Genomic DNA, 19585 nt, shown 5'->3' with positions numbered 1-19585 from the left:
AAGATTACTTTGTATCGATATTGACAAAAAGAATAAGAATAAACCAATCCCCGGCAACGGCGCCAAAAACTTGACCGGTGCAAAACTGCAAGTGCACAGTATCGTAGTTTTATAGTAAAGTAATAAGTAGAGTATCGTCCTCAGGGATTGGTACCTTACTCTTGCCAAATACCAAAATTTTACTAATCTCAATTTTATCTAGAGGAATCACTAAGGTTTTTGTAGTAGCAATTAAAACTAGATCAACTCAAGAGAAATAAGCAAAGAAAGTAAAACTGATGTTTGAAGATCAAATTCAATAGGGAAGAAAACTTCTAGGAAATCGATTTCACCATAATTCTTCACTACGCTTTTCTCATCCAGCTAATTTAACTTAAACCTCTTTTGTCTATTAGCAAATCTCTAATTCATCCAAAAGCCTCTTTCGATAGTCAATTGGAAGTGATTCTAGTTTATCAATTCACACAAGAGTATGCAAATTAAATAATCAAGAATGCAATAAGACCAATGATTTAATTACTACACAGGTTCATACAAGTCTTTCGATCTCTATACTTACCTATGCTGAAATATCCAAGATCTACCCTATGATTCCCTCTTTCGATAGCAAATCACAAGATTAATAATCATCTAATCAATGGCCAGTTAATTAGAAGCAATAAATTCAGAATAAATCAGATAAACAAAGAGAGAATTTCATTAAATTAGCATGGACAAACAAGCATAGTTCGGAATTAGGTTACATCGTTTTCCTAGAAATTAGAAAATTTAGCTCATGCTAGAATTGGAATTCAACATAAACGAATTCACCATAATTATTCTGAGAAGATGGGAAGAAGAAAATAAACACTGAAAAATCCTCCTTGCAGCCTCAACTGGTCGTCAAAAGCTCAAGGGAACGATTCAACGCCTTTCTCCCGTCCGTGCTCGTGTATGAATCCAACGTACGTGCAATAAATTGGAATTCTGTCTCCAAAACAAATGATTTGAATCCCTCTAGCTATGTTTTTCTCTCCCAAAGAGTGTTCTCCAGTCAAAAAACCGCGGCTCTAGAGTGAAGAATGGCCTTTTATATGGTCCCACGGCGGAAAACCTAAAATCTGTCAAAATACGATGTTCGCTCGAGCGGGGTGTCGAGCGCGGGTCGAGCGTTCGACTCTGCCTGATTTCGCTCGAGCGTCCTATCGAGCGCACATCGAGCGTTCGACTCTGCCTGATTTCGCTCGAGCGGCAAATGTCTCCGCTCGAGCGATCTTCGTTTTTCAGCAACCTGCTCGAGCTCCCTGTCGAGCGGCAGTCGAGCGTTTGAATCTGCCTGAATTCGCTCGAGCGGCCAAAAGCCTCCGCTCGAGCGAACTTGTAAAATCTGCAATATGAAATTTTGCAATCCATCAATCTTATTTTGAGTTTTGAAGTTATGAGAAAAATGAGAGAGTTTCTTTTATTAAATGTTAGATTTTATATTACTTATGTATTATAAAGAGAAAGTACAACGACATGTAGTTGATTATTCCATCTCTAGGAATGGTTTATTACAACTTTATACACTTGGTTTCTTCAACCTATAATTGCTTTTAAAAAGTTGTGTCCATACAAAGCTGATCCATCGTTGAATGTTATTAGCAACCCAATCAGCAATTTATCTTAATATTTGTCCAATGCTATAAAGCAAAGGGGATCAATTGTTGCCTCTTAAATGTTCATGTGAGGACTATGCCCAAACAAGGGAAGAGATTCCCTCCTGAGGACAAAAGACAGGTGACAAGGAGGTAGTTGGATGAGCAAAGTGTAGCTAGTCCAGGAGAGGGGAAACAACACTATGTAGAAAGTTTGACAGACATGGTTCAGTATCAAGCGATAAAGGACTTTTGGCCCGACACTAGGCAAGCAAGTGATGCATTAACTGTGCTAGGGTGAGCAACAAGCCAGGACAAGCTCAATTTAGAAGTGGGAGGTCTCTAAGATAATATGGAGGTGCTTAGAGTGGGGCATATGTCATACACAGAGGCCCATACTCTATAAGAGGAGTCATATGTAGAGTGAGTTTACAGAAAAAAGATTATGGACTTGCAGACTATATCGTTTGACCTAAGAGGTATAGTATAGGACAACGTGCAAGGCTCTTATTAGGGAAAAGAATGTGGGATTGAATGCAAGGCATGATGTAGGAATGTGCATGTCTAGTCCCCATTAGTCACTCAATCTCTGCCATTCTTCAAGGCCGAAGGGCAAATGGACGACTGAGATCGAAAATCTCTTATTCAAGCATATCTAGTGTTATATGGATGTCAGAATTAGGATTGGTAGTCCCACAATATAAAAGGCATTGGACAAAATCCAAAATCTCACTTTTAAGATTAAAAACAGTGCGCTGGTGGAGCAACTTTCCGTTGGTACTTATATGATGAGATACAATTGATTTTATATGAATTGATAAGAGGGTGGTTCCTGGCCTTGATAATGACTATACATATATGAGATTTGCTTAGAGGGTGGTTCATTGCCATGTTTATATATTTGAGATTTATTCTAACGGTGGTTCCTCACCATGACTATATGTACATGTGTTTTTGCCTGGAGGGTGATTCCTTGCCATGTATAAATATGTGTTCACATATTTGTTTACATGAAACAATGCATGCATATTCATTACGATTATCTCTCGTAAATAGTTCTATCATGGATTTTAACGTATTGGAATTTCTAGAAGTCTCATTGTGGTGGTTCCACCTATGGCTTTGTTTGCTAGACCCATGGATATTGATGTAAATTTAGCCCAAGCAAGTTTTTTGAGGAAGAAGAACCTGCCCTGCTCAAGGTGTAGACACGGAGGCCTATCTCCAATTAGTAACCATTTGTATTGGTTAAGATGTTTATTTTAGTTAGGTGATGAACCATGTATGGTTTATTGTATTTTGATGTAAGTGATGAACTGATAATAGTGTATAATATTATTTGAGAAGAAATGACAATGACATATAGATATTATTAATGAATGATGATTTTCCTAATAATAAAAACCTGTGGTGCATTTAGTATTAGCCTCTGTATATATTAATATATATATATATATATATATATATTTGGTTGGTGATAGTTGAGTGCTTGGACTATATAACTAGAGTCCAAAGGAACTAGATGACTGGAGTGCAAGCTATAAGTAGTAAATATTTTGAGTATTTACTCAAAATACTCATGAATTAACAATTGGAACAGTTGAAGTTCTTCATTTTAGATGAACTATAATACATGAAAATATTCAACAATTACAAGGAAGAGCAAGAAAGTAGGAGAAGAGAAGGGTTCTTAGGTTCTAAAGCTTCTAAGGGTTCTCCAAAAATAAAGTTCTGTCTATCAACAAAGTCAAGCACCCTTATATATGCAAAGGGGTGGATTACTATTACAATGAGCAGTAATGAACAATAAATTTAAATTTTTTATTATTTATTTGACCATAGAAAAGATACTAAAAGCAGGAGTCTTAGTAGTACTCCAATCAGCAAGAATATCTAATTTTGCAGTAACCAACAATAGGAATCAAGGGGTCTTTAGCAGGGGTCTTTAGTATTTTTTATTGGCTTGTACCAACGTCAATAATGTCATCATTCTTGAATGAGAGATCAGTCATTGGATAGCCTTGGGGTAATTTTTAGATCATGTTCAAGACCAAGTTTTTGCCACAAGGATGATTGCTTCGACTATTTGGAGATGTGCTTCTCAACTTATGAGTATGCCATATGACCTGAGTAGATCCTGAAAAGCTAACATGGAGCTATGGTTTTCGAAGGGCATCTCATACATCCCAAAAAGGTAAATACGTTGTTTGGTCTTGTTCCTATTATTATAACTTGGTCACTATGGGTTTAGAGATGCAAAGCCCGCATGGAAGGAAAACTGAATAATGTGGATACCTTGTGGGGGTCGATATAAGCTACGATAGCTTGGGTTGGTTTAAGATTGCGTACTAGCAAAAATTTTAAAGATGAGGATGAAAAAATTTTACAAAATCTTTGTATTCTAATAAAAGTGGTTACTAGAACGCGACATTACCTTGTGATATGGAACAAGCCAAGTGTGGGATGGTTTAAACTTAATGTGGATGGGAGTTCTTTGGGCAACCCTGGTCAGATGGGCGCAGGTGGTTTAATTAGAGATGATAAGGGTTGTCTGATTTGGGCCTTTGGGAAAGAGAAGGCTGTTGGAACTAATAATGAATCTGAACTACGAGCTTTATATTAGTGTTTACAGCATTGTAAGGATTTGATGATTCAAAAAGTTGAGATTGAAGTGGATTCTTTGTTAGTCACTAATTGGTTGGTGAAAGGAAGATGTAGCATATGGTACCTTGAAGATTACTGGGATAGGATACACATTCTCTCTACATTGGAAATTAAGATTATGCATGTCTTTAGAGAAGGTAATGCAAGGATAGATTTTCTAGCTTGCTGGGTTTCGAATAAAAAATCTAGAACATGGGCGAATTTCAATGATGTTCCACACAAGATGAAAGGGATATTGAAAGTTGAAAATAAAGGGCCTTTATGCCCTCAAAAGTTAGTATCTTGTGATGGTTGTTGCTTCTTCTTTTTTTATTATTATTGGTTTTCGTTGGATTATTGTTGGTCTTTGGTTATAGAGTGTTAGGGTTTTTATACACTTGGGTTTTGGGTGTTTTTAATTCTTATCTTGTATCCCCCCAAGTGTTTGGTTATACCATGGTATTCCTTCACCATAAGTAAAGGTATTTCAATAAACTTGAGGAGGAGTCACTTTTGGACATGTGGCCCAACTCTTTTTATTTTATTTTATTTTTTTATTTTATTTAAAAAAGATCATTATTATCGACAAAGGCTTCAAATGATGTTTTAGACTCATCATTAGAATTATCATTATCGTCTTAGATGGATTTCTTCAACTAAATCAAATCTTTTTTCTTGAGTCCTTGGAGAATATACTTTTTCATGGACTTCGCAAATTTACTTGATTTATCAGATGAAGCAAGTTATTGTTTTACCTGAGCAATAGGGTATTTAGGCTCTTGAACCAAAGTTTTAGCAATAGGGAAATCTGTGGAAAAATTTTCAATACTTATTTGTGGAGAGATGAAAAGGAAAATCTCAGTTAACAGTATCAGTCACATCTTGAGTATGAGAAAATTTATCCCACTACTTGGCGTATTAATTGTGAGCAAGGATTTCGTCTTTCTTAGCATAATTACACTTTAAGATCCAATGAGCTTTATATTTCTTGCAGAAGTGGAGGGAAATAGGAAACTTCTATCCATACTTATCAATCTTGTAAATAGTGGCAAAGTATTTAATAGCACCATTGAGTTTGTTAGGGAAAATTTTCAAAATTGGGCCAAATTGTGTCCACCATCTCAAAAACCGCAAAGGAAATTAAGAATTGAACTTTATTGTTTTTTTATTTATCAAAGCTAATAAACCATGAATTAGACAAATCAGTATTCTGGAATAACATGAATTTGAACCAAACTTCAATGTAGCCGTAGTAGCAATAGGAAATATCTGAATTAGGGATCTTCTTGACAACATAGGGATGTGTTCCCCTTTTTCTTTAGTGATTAGGTTTAATATGTAAACATTATGATAGATTGACTTGGTTTTATTAGTTTTATAAAAAATGGGTTTAATCAAGATGGACTGAGTTTGGGTGAGAATGGAGGATCAGAGTAATATTGGAAGTTCTTCTAAGTATTTTTAGGAACTAAATAAAAACTAAGCAGAAAACATCCAAATGAGATTTAGGATGGATCAATATATATTGAACGATTAGGTTCAATATAAAACAAATTTTGACAAGATTGCTTTTGGACATAATTAGTCCTTGAAGCAGGGTGTTTATCAGGATCGGATGACTGAATAGGTTGATGGGCTTTAGCAATGACATTGGCATATGGATCATGTGGGATAGCCATAGCGAAGGATAAATTGATCTTAGCATTGATTGTACTACCCGAGGCAATAAATCCGTTAGAAATATCAAGTGGAGAAGCAGGCTCATGTTTCACCAGTTGGCTGTTAGGGACATGAACATGTGAAACATAATTATCTTTTATGCTTGTCATGATTCTGCAAAAATTCACGTGTAAAAAAAAGCAAGCATAGCATTTTGGGAACATTTAATGTAATCAATATCAAAATAATAAAAAAAAAACTTAAAATAGCTTGCCATCAGGTAAAAATATGTTTTGAAGCAATATTCTCAACATTCTTTTCTAATACATATTTAGCACTTTTGAAATCAATACGTAATATAAAATTCTCATTTAATAAAATACTTTGAAACTTAGAAATACATAGTACTATAGATAAATTTTCTTTCTTAATAGTTCTATAGTTAATTTGTACATTATTCCAAACTCCAAAATGGAAGCAAATAATTTGTTTAGACAAACCTGGTGAAATAATTTGTTTCACAATACCACCATACCCAATATTGGAGGCATCTATTTCAACAATTTGGAAAGAATTATAAGTAGGAATACTAAGGCAAGGTAGTGTCTTGACATGAGTTTTAATTTGCTTAACAAGGGAAGTAGGGATATCTAACCAGGGAGGTGGATTGGACTGTAACCTCTCAAATAGTAGTTTACAGTGTTTCCTAAGGTCCTTGTAGAATCACCAACATAATTTAATGAACCAAGAATCTTTATAATTGGGTTTTATCAATGATGACATTAGGGGATTTATCAGCAACTTGGAGGGATCTATTGATAGGACAAATTTGTCCTTCATGGATATCATAACCAAGGAAAAGAGTCTTCGTTTGAATTAATTTAATTTTCTTAGCAGAGACAACAAGTTTAGTTTGGAAGTGGTTGTGAACTGTGTAAAGTGATTGGATGTGGCGTAGTTGTGGAATGACAGGATGCCACTTGAAGTGTTGGGATGAGCCATGTAGTTTGAAATGCTGAGTGAAGTGTTATGTTGGTTAGGTTTGAGTTGGATATTAGTGTCAATGTGTATGAGGCTTGTAAAAACAATTGGAAGTATCGGTGGACTATATGTTGATCTTAGGTAATAAAGAGGGTAAGGTACATGTATGAATTGGTTGAATGCATGTATTAGATAGATTTACCATATGTAATGGATAGTCTATCTTAAGCACGAGTACACAATATTTAAGCCTCAATTTTGGTTTAAATTTGTGTATTATGTGTGGTTTAGATTACAATGAAGTGTTGGTTAGCTTATGCATGCATGGAAGAAGAGATGTATGTATGGACTAGGATTGAGATTTATGATTTGGTTGTTTCAAGTTATGCATCAGAATGGATGATATGGTAGGAGAGTGTGATGAAGGTGATAGTGTGTCTTAATCTTTAATGTAAATCAAGAATGTTCACTTTAAAGGATAAGAACTTTGTGATGACCCGCTTTTACGTGTATTTTCACTGAAGGGTTGTTTTTAATTTAATTAATATATTGGTTTATTTATTTTAAATTATTGTATTTTAATTGGTCTTTAATTTATTTGATGTTGTGTTTAATTTATTTAGTCGTTTTACAGTTTTTAATCTCATTTTCGGCGGATCTGTTTTGGTTTCCGGAGTAGGACTAGACCTCATTTCTTTCCTCCATCTTTTCTTTTCTCTTTTTCCTTTTCTCTTTTTTCTCTTTTCTTTCTTTTTTCTTTTTCTTTTTCTTTCTTTTTCCCTCCCCTTTCCCGTGCATTTTTCTCTCTCTCTCTCTCTTTCCTCTCCTTCACGCCGAACGCCCCAACAACCCAGACCCACCGCCGCCGGTCACCGTGCGGCACACCACCACCACCAATCTCTTCCCCTCCCTCCGGTGAACCACCCCACAAATTTTCACCGCCAACGGAGCCGCCGTTTAGCCGAAAAATCATCATCAAGCCGAACGGCTTTTGCTCCAATTTGCCGCCGTCGCTCCACCTCCGGCCACCACCTCTTCACCACTTCATCACCGACTCATTGCCGTCCCAAACCACCCATTTCCGGCCTCAACCCATCGCCGGAACAGTCCCCACGAGCTAGCTTTCCGATTTGGGTATTTTGGCCTTCCTCCGTCGTTTTCGCCAACACCCACGGCCAAACTCCACTTTTCTTAGCTTCATAAACATCCCTAAACCATTCTCTATCAATCCCGAGCTTTGATTTGTCCCCGTTCAAAAGTGGGTATTTTACAACCCACGGCCATAGTGAAATTTCACTGTTACGTTGCTTTTCTTCCGCCGTTTGCAACGTCGCCAGCTTTTGAAAAATACCATATAGCGCTGTAAGTATTTTTCAAACTCTACTTATATATTTAAATGTATTTTACTCTTAGAATAAATATTTATCTGTTGGTTGGTTGATTTCGAACTGAGTCCGAGGAGTTCGAGGGTCGGATGCATTGAGGATGGAGTGCTTGATTTTGATTGTTTGTGATTGCTTGGTTATTTGTGCCATAAGGCGTGCGTTACATATTGCATACATGTGCATTTTAATTAAATTGAGAAAATCCCGTTTTATTGGCGTAAATGGATTTTGGGAGCGTGTGTCTCACGAGCCCAAGCCGAGATGGGTTATTATCTCGGTGGAGCTCCTCTGGTCACTCGGGAGCGTAATATACTGAGTGACGTCCCCTGAGTTGTCGCTGGGCAACAACGGGAGCAGGGGCTAAAGGATGCTTGGCTACGAACGCGCCGGGCCCGGAACTGGGCATCGCTCTACGCATCGACTCTGTGGCCCTTCACTGGCAAGGGCTAGAGGATGCTTGGATATGAACGCGCAGGGTGCGGAACTGGGCATCGCTTGTTTAGGTGTCACACGCGTGGTCATTACCGGCGGTGTGGTACAGGAGCCAGGGTGTGCGGATGACCCCTAGGGGAGGTCATGGTGCATACAGATTAATCGGTTAATGGATTGAGTTGGATATGAGCCAAATGTGACTTCTGGCGTGATATTTGGAAAGGATATGTTTTTGGGCCAAATGGGATTTTTTTAGCGTGCGTGGAAAAATATGATTTTATGGGTTTTGAGTATTGGCATCCTTTCATGCATATTGTTTGAGTTTTATATGTTTTTATCTAGTGGTGTTTGGATTTTACTTACCTGCGGCACCATTTTTGGTTCCGTAGATTTTGGTGCAGAGTTCGAGGAGGAGGAGGAGGCTGAGCCCGAGGATGCGGCTCCGCCGGAGTTCTGAGTTAAAGTTTAAGCTTTGTTGTTTGGTTTAAAACTATATTTGTGCTTTGTAATATTTTATTATGTATGTTTTAAACAGCTTTGTATTAAATTAAGAAAAATTTTGGTACTTAGTTATGACTTTTGTTATCCGCTGCGTGTTTCTTCGTGCACATTCATTGCTTATACACACACTTGACACTCATCGATAGGGTGGTGACCCATGATGTCATCATCCGGACGTCTCAATTTTCTCGTGTCTGTGCGTGGGGATTTGGGGGCATCACAGGTGGTATCAGAGCGGTTTGGCTTTGGGTAAAACCACATGTCCCATAGGTAGTACCAAAATGTTTTTAAATTTGTGTTTTAAAAATTATGTTAAGTAAAGTTGCTATTTGATTTGTTTTATTTGTTTGAACTTGTTTGCTTGTTTTTATTTATTTAGTTATGTTATTGCATGCTGTTTTCTTTTTGTTTCTTGTTATGTGGTGTTGGTTTTGGTTTTTGGTTTTATGTTGGTTTTATTTGTTTTCTTAAAGGGGGTCAACGGTTGTGTTGTGACAGGAAAAAAATGGTGAGACCAAAGAAATCTACTCAGGAGCCACGGGACGATACATCTAGAGATGACTCCATAGCCCAAGCAATACGGCAGATGATGGAATTTATGCAGCAGAATTTTAGGCCACAGCAGGCAGGGCCTTGGCCACAACAAGGAGGACCTTGGCCACAACAAGGGGGTCCTTGGCCACAACAAGGGGGTCTCTGGCCACAACAAGGAGGGCCTTGTCCACAACAAGGAGGGCTTTGGCCACAACCAGGAGGTCCTTGGCCACATCAGGGAGGGCCTTGGCTATACCCAGGAGGGCCTAGTAGCATGGTGTAAGCCGGATGCACCTGTGAGCGCTTTCTGGCACATAGAACTCCACACTTCACTGGAGAAGAGGATCCATTTCAAGCTGGAAAGTGGATTAAAGACTTGGAAAGAACTTTTGAGGTGTGTGGTTGCACTGAGGCGCAACAACTACTATATGCCAACTATCTATTGCAAGGCACCCTTCTGATTGATGGGATACCAAGAGGGTAATGCTGGAATCAGAATTGGGATCTTTCGCCACTGTGACCTAGCAGCGCTTCAAAAAAGAGTTTAATGATCGTTTCTTTCCCGCTTCTGTAAGGAAGCAGAAGGCAAGAGAGTTCTCAAGTTTGGTCCAAGGGAGCATGACAGTGGAACAGTACGCCCGAAGATTTATAGAACTTGGGCGATTTGCTCCCCACCTCATCGCCACAGAGAAAATGCGAGCTGAGCGTTTCCAAGAGGGACTACGCCCTGATTGGTGGACCCCAGTGTTACCGATGCGGCCAGGTGGGACATATTGCTCGTGAGTGCCCCGTCAGAGTTCAAGAAAGCCGTGGAGGTAGACGCGGTGGAAGAACAAATCCAAGACAAGTAGTGCAAGCTCGGGTTTATGCTGTCACACCCGAAGATGTGGATGATGAGGCACCAGCGATCCATGATGCTGGAGTAATTACATGTATGGATTTAATTTAATTTTATGTTGGATTTGATTTTTGGTGTGCTTTGATTTCTTTGTGTATTTGGATTTCATGGGTTTATGTGTTTGGTTTAGGGAGAGTCCGTTTATATGAGTTTTATGCTTGCACTTTGTTTGATTCCGGTGCGTCACAGTTGTTTGTATCTTCCACGTTTGCTCGGATGTGTAATTTGGTCTCGGAACCTTTGCCGAAGTCATTGGTAGTGGCTCTACCCAATGGTGAAATGGTGTGGTGTTCTAAGGTTGCTTTGGGATGCCCATTAAATTTTGATGGAAGGTTCTTGGATGTTGATTTGGTGGTGTTTAAGCTGTTGAGTTTTGATATCATCCTCGGAATGGATTGGCTATATCGATATTCTACGAGTAGTAATTGCAGAAGTCGGTTAATTAGCTTTCAGCTTCCAGATGGTGATTGTGTGGAATTTGCGGGAAGTAAGCTAAAAGAAAAGCCGGTAATTATATCGGCAATTCAAGCAAAAAGAGAGATTGCATGGGGAGCGGAAGCCTTCTTAGTTTAGATGGTGTCTACGCCGTCTGAGAAGAAGTCTTTGGTAGATATTCTCGTTGTGGAAGAATTCCCCGATGTGTTTGTGGATGACTTGCTTGGGCTACCCCCTGTTCGAGAAATGGAGTTTGTTATAGACTTAGAACCTGGAGCGGCTCCTGTACATAAAGCTCCTTACCGCATGGCACCGGCTGAATTAAAAGAGTTGAAGACTCAGTTGCAAGAGTTGGTAGATAAGGGGTTCATTCAACCAAGTACTTCACCGTGGGGTGCGCCAGTTCTGTTTGTTAAAAAGAAAGATGAAACCCTCCGTATGTGCATTGATTATCGGAAATTAAATAAGGTGACCATTAAAAATAAATATCCTCTCTCACGGATTGATGATTTGTTTGATCAGCTTCAAGGAGCAGCCGTGTTCTCGAAAATTGATTTGAGGTCGGGATACTACCAGTTGAGGATCAGAGACAAGGATGTGCCCAAAACTGCTTTCAGGTCGAGATATGGGCATTATGAATTTAAGGTGATGCCATTTGGATTAGCCAATGCCCCTGCTGCTTTCATGGATTTAATGAATCGAGTATTTCGACCTTATCTGGATTCCTTTGTGGTAGTATTCATTGATAATATTCTGATTTATTCCCGAGATGTTGAAGAGCATGTGTATCATCTTCGTCTAGTTCTTGAGAAATTGAGAGAACACCAGTTGTATGCTAAGCTCAGCAAGTGTGAATTCTAGTTGGAGGAAGTCAGATTTCTTGGGCATGTGATTTCCTGAGACGGAGTGGCTGTTGATCCTAGTAAGGTGGAAGCCATTTTGTCATGGCAACGGCCGACAACAGTGCGCGAGATCTGGAGTTTCTTAGGACTTGCCGGATATTACCGAAGATTTGTGGAGGGATTTGCTCGCCTATCTGGACCTCTCATAGCTTTGACTCGGAAGAATGCAGAATTTGTTTGGTCAGATAAGTGTGAGAGAAGCTTCCAAGAATTGAAGAATAGGTTGACGACGACACCAGTGTTAGCGCTCCCAGAACCGCATCAGCCATTCCTAGTCTTCAGCGATGTGTCTAAATTCGGATTGGGTTGTGTCCTTATGCAGGAAGGACGGGTTGTTGCTTATGCATCTCGTTAGCTAAAGGACCATGAGAAAAATTATCCGACACACGATTTGGAATTGGCTGCGATTGTTTTTGCTCTTAAGATCTGGCGGCACTTTTTGTATGGGGAAGCTTGCGAAGTATACACCGATCACAAGAGCTTGAAACACTTGTTTTCCTAGAAGAATCTGAACATGAGGCAGAGGCGATGGCTGGAGTTAATCAGTGACTACCAGTGCGAGATCAAGTATCATTCGGGGAAGACAAATATAGTTGCTGATGCTTTGAGCCGAAAATCACACTTGGAAGATGAAACCGAGCGGTCAGAATTGGATTCTTTGCTTTGTGGAATGAGAAGACTCCTTATTGAAAGTTCAAAGCAAGAAGAGATTTTATCTTCAGTTCTTGATATTCGGGTAACTGATTTTGAAGAATTGAAGACTCTTCAAAGGAAGGATCTGAAGTTGCTGGATATCAGGAAAAGAGTCAGAAAATCTCGAGGGCCGTTGCACTATAGTATGGATAAAGATGGAGTTCTTTGGTTCCGAGATCGTAGGGTGGTCCCCAAAGATTCAGAATTCAAGAAGCGGATCATGGCAGAAGCTCATGCGGCCCCTTATTCAGTTCATCCCGGCAGTACAAAGATGTACTGGGACTTGAAGAAAAATTATTGGTGGGATGGAATGAAGAGGGATATTGCCTTGTATGTTGAGAAATGCCACACATGCTGTCAAGTCAATGCCGAACATCAAAGACCCACAGGTATGCTCCAACGCCTCCCTATTCCTGAGTGGAAGTGGGATGACATCATGATGGACTTTGTAGTGGGCTTGCCGAGGACGCCTAGTGGGAAAAATTCTATTTGGGTGATTGTTGACCAGTTAATGAAGAGTGCTCATTTCTTGCTTGTTAATAACACCGATTCCTTGGGTAAGTTGACTCGCTTGTACATCAAAGAGATAGTGTGGCTGCACGGCATACCGAAGAGTATAGTGTCGGATCAAGACCCAAGGTTCACATCTCAGTTCTGAAAGAGTTTGCAGGCGGCATTGAGTACTAAGTTGAAGTTCAGTACTGCATATCACCCGCAGATAGACGGCCAATCAGAGCGCACCATTCAGACCCTTGAAGACATGTTGCGAGCATGTGTCATGGAATTTCAAGGGAGTTGGGAAAACCACTTGCCGCTCATAGAGTTTGCGTATAATAACAGCTTCCATGTGACCATTCAGATGGCTCCTTATGAAGCTCTTTATGGGAGGAAGTGCAGATCGCCTTTATGTTGGGATGAAGTCGGGGAGAGTAGGATAATTGGACCCGAAATAATTCAAGAGATGCAAAGCCAAGTCCGGATCATCAGGGATAAAATGGCGGCAGCTCAGAGTCGTCAGAAAAGCTACGCTGATACCAGGAGGAGAGAGTTATCTTTTGAAAAAGGTAATTGGGTTTATCTCAAAGTCTCTCCCATGAGAGAAGTTAAGCGTTTTGGTAAGAAGAGGAAGCTGGATCCGAGGTATGTCGGCCCTTTTCAGATTCTGGAGAAAGTAGGGTCCGTCACCTATAGAGTTGCTTTGCCAGAATATTTTGGGGATATTCATGATCTCTTCCACGTATCATCCTTGAATAAGAGCTTTGGACAGCAAGAGCCACACTTTGTTGACCCAGAGAGTATTCAGTTGCAACCAGACCTTACATATGAGGTTGTTCCGTCGTAGATCATGGATTGGAAGGAGCAACAAATGAGGTCCAAGACGATACCTTTGGTTAAGGTGGCATGGGGAGATCCGTTAGCTCAAGATTTCTCTTGGGAGTGAGTAGCGGATATGAGGGAGCAGTACCCATACTTGTTTGAGTAATGACGGTACGTTTCTTAATCTTGGTCACAGGTGGTTTATGTGATATTATGTGGCTTGTTTCAAGTTGGTGTTTGATCTTACAAATTTCGAGGACGAAATTTATTTTTAAGGGGGGAGGATGTGATGACCCGCTTTTATATGTATTTTCACTGAAGGGTTGTTTTTAATTTAATTAATATATTGGTTTATTTATTTTAAATTATTGTATTTTAATTGGTCTTTAATTTATTTGATGTTGTGTTTAATTTATTTAGTCGTTTTACAATTTTTAATCTCCTTTTCGGCGGATCTGTTTTGGTCTCCGGAGTGAGGACAGGACCTCATTTCTTTCCTCTATATTTTCTTTTCTCTTTTTCCCTTTTCTCTTTTTTCTCTTTTCTTTCTTTTTTCTTTTTCTTTTTCTTTCTTTTTCCCTCCCCTTTCCCGTGCGTTTTCCCCCCCTCTCTCTCTCTCTCTCTCTCTCTCTCTCTCTCTCTCTCTCTCTCTCTCTCTCTCTCTCTCTCTCTCTCTCTCTCTCTCTCTCTCCTCTCCTTCACGCCCCAACAACCCAGACCCACCGCCGTCGGCCACTGTGCGGCACACCACCACCACCAATCTCTTCCCCTCCCTCCGGTGAACCACCCCACAAATTTTCACCGCCAACGGAGCCGCCGTTTAGCCGAAAAATCATCATCAAGCCGAACAGCTTTTGCTCCGATTCACCGCCGTCGCTCCACCTCCGGCCACCACCTCTTCACCACTTCATCATTGACTCATTGCCGTACTAAACCACCCATTTCCGGCCTCAACCCATCGCCGGAACAGTCCCCACAAGCTAGCTTTCCGATTTGAGTATTTTGGCCTTCCTCCGTCGTTTTCGCCGCCACCCACGGCCAAACTCCACTTCCCTTAGCTTCATAAACATCCCTAAACCATTCCCTATCAATCCCGAGCTTTGTTTTGTCCCCGTTCAAAAGTGGGTATTTTACAACCCACGGCCACAATGAAATTTCACTGTTACGTTGCTTTTCTTCCGCCGTTTGTAATGCCGCGAGCTTTCAAAAAATACCATATAGCGCTGTAAGTATTTTTCAAACTCTACTTATAGATTTAAATATATTTTACTCTTACAATAAATATTTATCTGTTGGTTGGTTAATTCCGAATTGAGTCCGAGGAGTTCGGGGGTCGGATGGATTGAGGACGGAGTGCTTGGTTTTGACTATTTGTGATTGCTTGGTTATTTGTACCATGAGGTGTGCATTACATATTGCATACATGTGCATTTTAATTAAATTGACAAAATCCCGTTTTATTGGCGTAAATGGATTTTGGGAGCGTGTGTCTCACGAGCCCAAACTGGGATGGGTTATTATCTCGGTGGAGCTCTTCTGGTCACTTGGGAGCGTAATATATTGAGTGATATCCCCTGAGTTGTCACTGGGCGACGACGGGAGCGGGGGCTAGAGGATGCTTGGCTATGAAGGCGCCGGGCGTGGAACTGGGATCGCTTGTTTAGGTGTCACACGCGTGGTCATTACCTACGGTGTGGCATAGGAGCCAGGGTGTGCGGATGACCCCTAGGGGAGGTCATGGTGCATACGGATTAATCGATTAATGGATTGAGTTGGATATGTGCCAAATGTGACTTTTGGCATGATATTTGGAAAGGATATGTTTTTGGGCCAAATGGGATTTTTTTGGTGTGCGTGGAAAAATATGATTTTATGGGTTTTGAGTATTGGCATCCTTTCATGCATATTGTTTGAGTTTTATATGTTTTTATCTAGTGGTGTTTGGATTTTACTTACCTGCGGCACCATTTTTGGTTCCATAGATTTTGGTGCAGAGTTCGAGGAGGAGGAGGAGGCTGAGCCCGAGGATGCGGCTCCGCCAGAGTTCTGAGTTAAAGTTTAAGCTTTGTTGTTTGGTTTAAAACTATATTTGTGCTTTGTAATTTTATTATGTATGTTTTAATCTGCTTTGTATTAAATTAAGAAAAATTCTGGTACTTAGTTATGACTTTTGTTATCCGCTGCGTGTTTCTTCATGCACATTCGTTGCTTATACACACTTGGCACTCGTCGATAGGGTGGTGACCAATGATGTCATCATCCGGACATCTCGATTTTCCTGTGTTTGTGCGTGGGGATTTGGGGGCGTCACAAACTTAAAGTGGAAAATTGTGTTTGGAAATGTAATCTCAAGTGGGTCACAAGCTGCAACCTTGAGACTTAGGTAAACATGATAAAGGAAAGCATAGAGGATGGAATTGGATGGTAGAGTATGTCTAAGTGAAGGAAGTCCACATGGACGATAGTTTATGCATTTTCTAAGTTTTAGTTGCTTATGCACTTGAGAAAATGAATGATGTAAAGTTATGTATTTATGTAGGTTGCCATTTGACACACACATGAATGGACTGGATAAAATGAATATAGCATGGAGTCTAGGTAAGTATTATGTTCATATCCTTGTAGAGTTTCCTCAATGATATGAAATGAAAATGAAAATATTTCTCTTTATGTTGCTTTATGAAATGAAATAAAATGATGTTTTATGAAAGTATGCTATATATTACTGTTTAAAGGTATATGCATGTAAAGGTCTTCTTTGGCAGCCCCTATTTATGCACCCAAAGTAATAGTTGTATACATGTGAATAGATGTTATATGTAGTACTTGTTTTTATTTTCCATGAAATGAATTATTGAGGTTTATCTTGATGCTTTGAAATGATGTTTAAAAGATGTGATGAAAATGTATTTAAATGACACTATGAAATGATATTTTAAATGATGCTATGAAATGAATTTTAAACGATGCTATGAAAGGGTGTTCAAGGGATCCTATGGAATGGTGTTTAAATGATGATGTTTATGCTTATGCTTTAAAATGATGTTTATGAAATAGAAATGGACTGATGAATGAAAATGAAATGATTGAAAGAAATGAAGGAAATGAAAGGAAAGGAATGAATGTTTTAATGTATGAAAATACATACCAACTATGACTAAATGAATGAAGGATGGTACCAATGGACTGGCCAGATTGCAATGCTGGGTAAGTAATACTGGTAGTGCACCTAGTATTGCCCTTGACTAAAAGAGATTCCTAACTTGTGACCACGAGTGAGATTCGGGTCCAAAAAACTGCTAACCACACAAGAAAAGTGAAAAGAATAATTGAAGGTATGAATGTTTACATTTTTTATGAATGAATGTATAAGGTGTGAGAAATATTTTATGAGAAATGAAAGGCTTTTAAAGAAAAACCCCACCTTGTAATGTTTTAAATGAAATAAATGCTTACGTAAAGTATGTAGATGAATGTTAAATGCATGACTAAAAATTTATGTTAGTATATTTTTACAGTATGAGGTAATACTTACTGAATACTCGACTCACTTTTTTTTATGTAAGTCTCTCCCCCCTCCTAGGGATAAAATGAGGAAGAAGCGTTAAGACAAACATGGTACAAGAAAAAAGTGACAGAAGCCTAGGCAGGTTTTTACAGTGTGTGAAAGTAAATTTTTGTAAAAGGAATTTTAATCTTAATTTAATCATTTCTATTGTAAGCTCTCTTTTAATTTATAGAACATGTTTTAATTTTAAATATCGAATCTTTTATATCCTGTGAAGGAAAGGGAAAAAGTTTTAAAAAAGAGTCAGTAATTCCTATTTTATTTTCTAAAGTCCCACAACAATGACGGGGGGTTACACAAGGTCATCCTAACACTTAAACATGGCTCAAGACCTTAATCACCATTAAACTAACCCTTAAGAATGCATGATATCTTTTAGTCTTTTTCATCAAGAAAAGTTTCAAAAATTGGAATAAAATCATGCATTTTCCTTCTTATCCCAATCAAAAGGTTTTATAAATGTCTATTATTCAAGCCTAGGTAAAATAAATCAAAACTTCATAAGTTTAGTATAAATTAATTAGAACCATGCATGCTTGGATGATCAACACAAGATAGGATTAAAACCTATTATTGCATGCTTCTAAATTCGAAATGAAACCGTCCAAAATCATTCTAAGACATTTATGAATCATATAAAATCATACCAACTCATGCCATGGCTAAAACTTCAACACAACATAATTAGTTTCAACAAAACTTCACATCTGACTTGGTTTGATATCCATATGCTAAACCTTAATTAAACTCATTATTATGCCATAAATTAAAACCTAACATGTCATTTTAATACTTAGTAAGAGATTAAGCAAGAATACTTACAAAAATCGTGGCCCTTTAAAGCTCTCAACATAACTTCACTCAAGAACACTCAAAAACCTCACTCAGTTTCACTCTATGGCTCATTAAGGGAGTAGAAGCTCTAAAGATCTCAAGAGAAGGCTTGGAGAAGAGGTGTAGAGAAATGAGGGAGTGAAGGGAGTTTTATAGTGTTCAATAGAGGGGTGAGAGGTGAGGGGCACGGCAATGGAGAGGCTTGTGAGTGGTGGAAGTGGGTGGTGGTGGTGGTGATGAATGCACAATTCCAGTTTGTGTAATCTTTGTGCATATGTGAATGGTGCCCTATGCTGCCAAAATCTCATCAAGGTCAGGTGCTACAAGGAGGCTAAGGGTGCAGGGTTGCCTTGGTCTAGAAAGAAAAGAAAAAAATAAAAAATAAAACCAAGGCATGAAGTCCTGCCATGATGTCGCCGGGTAAGGTTCTAAAAATCTGGATAGATTTTCACTTCATTGCTTGCATCCCTTTGTTTTATCTCCATGGCTGAAATGCACAGGTATAATGACACTCTTTGATGCCCTTTTTAGGTGGTGAAAGATGGAGGAATTGGTTGCCAAGTGATGATGTATGTGCAGCTCAAAAAAGAGGGTGAAGTGGGGGTGTTGCTGAGTGGTGTCTTGCACAAAAGCCAATCGGTTTTGGCTCTACTTGGGGTGACTTGACTCAGGACTCAACATGATGACTAGACTCACCATGATGACTAGAGGGGCTCTTGGGGATTGGAGGAAAAGGTAGGTCGCGTGTGGTGATGGTTCAACTAAGTGCAGAAATGCAACCAAACACAAACCATTCGGTTAGGCACTCAACTAGGCTTTCAATGGAACCAATTGGATCAATTTGGTGTGGTTGTCTTGGAGCCATTTCGACCAACACCCAAAATGAACCAAGAGGGATAATGTGAGGGGTTAAAAGACAACAATGCCCTTGAGGAAAGAATGAAATTGGTGTGGGCTAGGGTCTAAATTGGTATAATGCATCAAGGTGCCGATTGTGGTGTTTTGGTCAATGGCATGTCTTTCCCTCATTTGACATGTATTAGATAAAGACTAATATTCTAATTTAGTCTAAGAATGATGAAAAATAATAATAAAAATAATAGAGTGCAGATAAAAAATATGAGAAATAATTAAAAATGAAATTAAGCTTAAAACATGGTTAAGAGAGCACTAATCATTTGTAAGTT

The sequence above is a fragment of the Carya illinoinensis genome, chromosome 4, assembly GCF_018687715.1.
Source record: "Carya illinoinensis cultivar Pawnee chromosome 4, C.illinoinensisPawnee_v1, whole genome shotgun sequence".
NCBI lineage: Eukaryota > Viridiplantae > Streptophyta > Magnoliopsida > Fagales > Juglandaceae > Carya > Carya illinoinensis.
Note: the sequence above shows the minus strand (reverse complement) of the source record.